Source organism: Pinus tabuliformis, chromosome 3_2, assembly GCF_031772625.1.
Source record: "Pinus tabuliformis cultivar Carrire ecotype Pingquan chromosome 3_2, CPIR1, whole genome shotgun sequence".
NCBI classification, from domain to species: domain Eukaryota; kingdom Viridiplantae; phylum Streptophyta; class Pinopsida; order Pinales; family Pinaceae; genus Pinus; species Pinus tabuliformis.
In genome coordinates this window covers 956,720,340-956,727,398 of record NC_142302.1, presented here as the reverse complement: position 1 = coordinate 956,727,398, position 7,059 = coordinate 956,720,340, and the positions used below count along the sequence as shown (strand labels likewise).

The following is a 7,059-nucleotide window of genomic DNA, read 5'->3' as shown; positions in this document are numbered from 1 at the left end:
TTTGACTGTTGGGTTTCACGTCCCAAGGTCTCTTCGACTCCTTTTGCCCATTCAGCTTCCACACTAACCCATTGAGGATTAAGTGTCCAACATTCCCCCCCTTAATACGAAGGGTTATGTATGAGTCCAAGAAGAGAGCTATAATACAAAATGTGAAAATATGCATGGCAACACTAGGCTGAATGTGCTCTCTGAAATGTTGGTATAAAGGGCAGTGGTTTAAGGATGACCACCAACACTAGAACGCTTAGTGCAGTTCTCGGAACTCTTCCAAAACTGGCAAGAAGCTGAAGTCTTCTGCTAGAGGAAGTGATCCTATTGTTTTGAAGAGGGAAACCTTCAACCATGAAAGGGAGGTCTCACCCCGCATAAAAGGGAGAACTTCAACTTGAAAAGGGAAGTCTCAACCTGTGATGGTTTAAGGATGACCAACAACTCTGGAATGCTTAATGCAATTCCTGGAACTCTTCCAAAACTGGCAAGAAGCTGGAGTCTTCTGCTAGAGGAAGTGTTCTCAATTTTGTTCCTAGAATTCTTCCAAAACTGGCAAGAAGCTGAAGTCTTCTGCTAGAGGAAGTGTCCCAGATTGCCAACTGAAGGCATGTTCACGGGCATCTTTGTCTCTGGCTACAACTCTGAAACTGGTGTGGCAGGTTGTGGCTCAGGCTCGCTTGATGTGACTTTGAAGCTTGTAGATGACCATCATTTCCCCCCCTGTCAGATACAAGGTGAGATGATGGAGAAAATTCAGCTGCAAGATTTTTCAATACTCTGGAACAAGTTGTGACATGTGTTTGGAATATCTTCTTGGCTGTTGATGCCCATTGCCAAGAAGTGATCCATCCAAGATGAATCTTTGTTCTTGCAGGACGTTTGTTTCTGAAGCATCTGTGTGAAGAATGGTTGGTTTTATGACATTGATTACATGGATGAAGATCAAAATAGTGATCTTTCAAATGACTAACTCGGTCACAATGTTGGCATTTCACGGTCTGTTGTTTTTGTTGTTGTTGTTGCTGCTGTGGAAGAGGAGCAGAATTTGGAATAGCTGAAGCTGAATTGTCATGAGGAGCAGGTGAACTGTCATGAATGAATCCAGCACTCTGAAACTGAATGGGCTTGGCATAGTTTGGAATATGAAATGACAAGTCCTTGTCATATCCAAGACTAATTCTGTGCTTGTTGTGGACAAGCTGTTCCGAAGGTCTGATGATGGGCTTGGGAACTGCTGACTGAGTTTTTGCATCTGCATGTACAACTGCTACTTTATTTGAATGAACAATAACATTATTGACTTGCTACTAATGGATTGCAGTCTCAATGTTCTGAACAGAAACATGTCCAGAAAGATGATTCCTATGTTTTAATTCTTCTTGTTGTAGCTGAGATTCAAGCTGCAAAAAATCAATCTTTTCCTGTGCATTTTGTAGACATGTCTGAATTTTTGAGAGAGATCCTATGCTGATTTGTAATGTGTCATCAACAGTAGATTGTATAAGAGTTTTCATGAACTCTAATACTTCACTGATTCTGGCCAGTTTTCTTCAATGTCATATTTACACCTTAAAAACTGATCACAATTATCATTTAATGTAGAAAAGTAATATCCACTCATAGTACACAGCAATATTTTGTATAAATGTGCAGCAAATGAATCAGGGAATCAATGCATATATATGTAGACAGAAACTATAATGGATAATGCCACAATTGGGGCAGCAGCAACTGCAAACTTGCTTGGATCCTTCAAGTACTCCTTCAGAAATGATGGCTATCAGAACACCATGTCATGGGCATTTAATATCAACGCATACCCATCACAAGTCATAAAGCTGCACTAACTATATTCCATATTACATATAATTTCATTGCATCGAATGTGTATGCACAATATTCAATAGATGCACATATATTATGATCAGTGACTCCAACGCTCAACCTCCAAAAGAGAATGCACAACAGAATTATTTTAATGCATTTTACATGGAAATCAATTTACACATCACCATAAATTAAAGTAGGATTTGAATGCACAGTGAAGGATCTCCCAACTAGACTTCTGTCCAATAGTGTTTTTGACTCCTTCAAAATATACTGTTACTCATCAACGCCCATTTTCTCTTGATTATTTCTTGTTCAAGTAGTCTTCTCGGTCAATAAATCTGGTTGATGATAACATTCAGATGACTACAAGCAACTGTAGCTTTTAAAAACCAAGGAAAATTCCCATTTTATCTTGAATAATTGAATATCATTCACTTATCTCATCCATCCTCTCCGCAGTGGAATTCTCTTCAACAATTGTTTCAGGTGAGTCACGCTGCATAAACAGAAGAGATGGGAGGAAGCCGTATAATTTTGTCCACACCGGCCATAGGAAATGTCAAAGACAATAGTACAGCCCGTTGGGCAAAAAGGATTAACGAACGTGGCCGTAGTTCGCTTGAAGAAACACGGAATGCGTTTTGAAATTGCTTGTTACAAGAATAAAGTGCTCTCATGGCGGTCAGGAGTAGAGAAGGATTTGGATGAGGTGTTGCAGTCTCATACAGTGTATTCAAATGTCTCCAAAGGAATTCTAGCAAAATCCAAGGACTTGATAAAATCTTTCGGAACAGATGATCATGAAAATATATGGTTGGAGGTTCTTAATAAAGGAGAGCTCCAAATTGTGGGAAAGGAAAGAGAATCTAAGTTATCAAGCCAGTTCCGTGACATTGCAACAATTGTGATGGAGAAGACAATCAACCGTGAGACTGATCGGCCATATACAATCAACATGATTGAACGCCTAATGCACGAAGTCCATTATTCATTCACAACATCATTGTTTTCCTTTCGACCAGCTCATTTCTTTTGTCCATCGTCCTCCATTATACTCCAAATGGAGTTCCGCCATACAAGATTTTTGACAAGCGTCCCAACCAGAATTAACGCAGTATTTCAATTCACCAACGCATATGAAAAGTTCTGCACGCTATTTCCGCACCAGTTCTGAAAGACAGCGTCGTTTCTTGCTTCCCAAGAATGCTAGGCTTCACCAGCAGCGCCAAGAGACTCGTATCCAGGAAAATTAATCAGCTCATGCAAGCGTTTCATCCAAAGTATTCCAGGAAAATTAGCAAAGGGACAGAGTCAGACTTCTGAAGAAATTACAGTGCGTAGTAGAGCAGGCAATGGAACGTTGGAAGCAGTGTAATACCAGAACGCCAAACACAGCGTATTGAGAGCCAAACGCAGCGTATTCAAATCAGAGGTGTTTATAGTGATGTGGGTTCTTGTCGAGCATGGAGAAGAGTAACACATGTTGGAATATAGGTTTCGGTATGATAGCTATAGGTGATTCCTTGACACTGGTAACGAGAGCCTCGAGATTAATTCTGTGCTCAAAAGGTGCGATGAGAATGGAGAGGATGTAACAGTTGAAGCCCACAACTATGATATCATAAAAATGTTAGAAATAGTCGCAACGCAGAGTGAAATAATTGATAGATCCTATTCTTTTGCAAGGATAGGCCTGAGCGGGAGGATAAAAATGGTAGTAGACAAGAGTTATTGAGCACAAAACAAAGTATGTGGAGATATCTTGGTTAGCAGAAGTGATTCTTTCGATGGCAGGGTCTGCAACCCTCATACAAAAGCGTTTTTTTTTTTATTCAAGATCCACATGAACGACCCTACCTTGATGACTTCACAAACGAATGTGCAATTCCAGCGGATAGTTCCAGTTATGCGACTCAAAATCTGAGAAATAACCGTCACTCTGCTCACTAACAGGTTATAATGAGGTGCAGAGATGGGTGACAGATCCGAATATGAGGGAGAACGCCCATTTTTTTTAATATTTCGGGAGGATGGGCAGAGATGCAGGACTCACATTCATACCAAAATGCATTCAACTTCATAACATATTCAAACAGTCGCATTCAACTTCATAATGCATTCAAACTTGAATCATACACATACCATTCAACAACGCATACCAGGAGCTGGTGGCGTATCTCTGCAGTGGCACCATCAGGCCTCAGCGTTAAAACAAGAAATGACAGTATGGACAGATGTGCAATGCTGGTAGAGGTAGGTTATTTCACGTCTGAGGGGAATAAGGCAGAGTCAGAGGTCAGGTAATGCAAAACTGACATATATATAGAGACCACAAAACAAGTGGCTCAAATTGGAGCAGGACCAGCAATCGCCCGCTCTGATACCATGTTAAATGCACATGGGAGCAAGAACAATATGAATGATAAATCTGAGAATACATTTTTATGAACATATGATATACATTTATAGTACATAGTTTGACTGTTGGGTTTCACATCCCAAGGTCTCTTGGACTCCTTTTTCCATTCAGCTTCCACACTAACCCATTGAGGATTAGCTGTCCAACAGATACAGTTGGATATTCTACTGGCGAGTGTGCTTGATCTGTGTGTCCATGATCTAATCAGTTGTAGCTTGTTCCATGCAATCTAGATTTAGCTTTGTGGCTCTGAGTTGTTCTGCAATATCAGATGTGTCTAGTAACGGTGGGAAGTGTGGTCGAAGGCGGTCCACATTGAACATTGGGTGCAGACCAAGGAATGGGGGAATGCACAGCTTAAATGCATTGTCTCCCATAGCCTTGGTGATGGTGTAAGGACCATATCAGAGTGGTATGAGTTTCTAATAGGCTTCGGTAAGGTGTTCCTTTTGCAAATGCAACTAGACTTTGTCGCTCACCTGAGACTTGTGTGGCACCTAAAGTTGATCATGTCGTTGTTTGTACTTGGCATTTGATTTCTCCGAAATTTCATGGACCAGCTGGCGAATATGTTGAATGTTCTCAATGAAGCTTTTTTCCTTAACTATTTTGGACTGGACATGAGCTGAATCTTCATCAGTAACTGCAAAGGGCATGGCCACATCAATGGGACATAGTGGCTGGAATCCCAAGCCCACCTGAAAAAAAGATGTGGCTAGTCGAGTTGTGGAGAGCTCGGTTGTAGCTGTGTTGAACATAAGGAAGGCTCTCAACCCATGTGCATGGATGCGTTGAGTTGTACTTGTGCGGAATGTGTACGATCATCCTATTGACAACCTTTGTCTGGCCATCAGTTTGAGGATGGAAAGTTGTGGATTTAGTGATTTTGGTGTCCAGCATTGACCAAAGACTGGACCAAAATGTACTGAGGAACTTGCTATCCTGATCTAAGATGATATACTATGGGATCCCAAAGTGTACCCACACTCATTCAAAGAAGAGTTTAGTAGTGACTTCTAGTATGATATGTAGGTTTTAACCCCATACAGAAATTACCTGCATATGAATTCTAAAACACAGAAAATAAACAATGCGAGAGCAGAACACATAAAACACATATACATAGAGATTTTCCCCTGGATACCAAAACCGGGACTACCAGCTTGATTTTTCATTATGTTCCTTTCAATGTTACGATACATATTTATAAATGCCGAAGCATCCAATACCATGGATCAAAAAACCATCGTGTCTAATACCATGGACCAAAAAACCATCACGTCCAATACCATGGACCGAAAGCCATCACGTCCAAAAAAAACATGTGCAAAAAACATGCACAAAACCATAGGTGGGTCTGCCCAACCTAACATATTGTCCAAAATCAAAATTTTCCTAGGCACTGCCCCAGACCCCATAGAGTGGGGTTATGGGTACACCTCAAACCCCCTGTGACTTCCTGCTATGCAACAAACAAGGGGCTTCACCCCCTTCTAACCCACTGGTTAACTACGTGGGCTAGTCATGGAAAGAATATAACACAACCCAACATTCTCCCACTTGTTGTTTTCTTTCCACAAGGGGCCACAAGAGAGCTTAGTCATTTTTCCAGCCTTGAAATGCCCATTGTCTCCTTACACCAAGAGAACTTCTCAGAGCTCACAGATTTTTTCGATGCATCTGCAGTATTCCTCAAAGTGTCCACCTTTACAAGCAACACCTTTTTGTCTTCTATCATATCCCTCACAAAGTGATACTGAACATCAATGTGCTTTGTCTTTGAATGATATGCGGGTTCTTTGCCAAAGAAATTTCACTTTGGCTGTCACAGTCTATCCTTATAGCTCCTTGTACTAAACCCATACTTGAACACAATCTCTGCAACCAAATTGCTTCCTTGCTTGCATGAGTGGCTGCCATGTATTCTGCCTTTGTAGTTGATAGTGCCACTATAGATTGTTTCTTACTCATCCAAGTGACTGCACCTCCAAATAGGTTAAACACATACCCACTTATAGATCTTCTCTGATCTAGATCTCTAGCCCAGTCTACATCAACAAAGCCACAAATATCCAACATTCTATCCAATCTTGATCTTTCTTGGTAACACAAACCATAATCACTAGTGCCACGCAAATACATGAAAACCCATTTCATTGCTGTCCAGTGCTCCTTCCCTAGTTTTGACAAAAACCTGCTCAATAATCCCACTGCAAGTGCAATGTCTGGTCTAGTACAGACCATTGCATACATTAGGCTACCGAATGCACTTGCATATGGAACACGGGACATGTCCTCTTCCTCTTCTTGTGCCTTAGGACATTTTTCAGCAGATAACCTCACACCTACAAGAATCGGAACCTTCACCGTTTTACTATCCTGCATATTAAACCTCTGCAGTATTGTCTCGACATACTTCCTCTGGTTTAACTAGAGCTTCCTCTTTGCTTGATCTCTTTTAATTTCCATGCCCAAAATATAGTTTGCAACACCAAGATCTTTCATGTTGAATTTGGAGGAAAATTGGGTCTTCAAATCCTGGATAATTTCTTTGTAATTTCCAACCAGCAACATATCATCCACATTCAAGGCCAGATAAAAACACAGTCACCAATTAATTTAAAATACACACAGTGATCTGTTTTTGTTCTGGTGAATCCAAGTCCCCCTATAAATGTATCAAATTTATGATACCACATCCTTGGTTATTGTTTTAACCCATACAAAGACTTCTTTAACTTTCATGCCAGTTATTTCTTACCCTTCACCGCAAAGCCTTTAGGTTGCTTCCTATAGATTTCCTCTTCCAGATACCC

At 40.7% G+C, this 7,059-nt stretch overlaps 1 pseudogene; it reads left to right on the top strand.

Moving 5' to 3' along the window:
- The first annotated feature begins 2,380 nt into the window (after positions 1-2,380).
- Positions 2,381-2,998, top strand: LOC149183821 (uncharacterized; annotated as a pseudogene).
- The last annotated feature ends 4,061 nt before the right edge of the window (positions 2,999-7,059 follow it).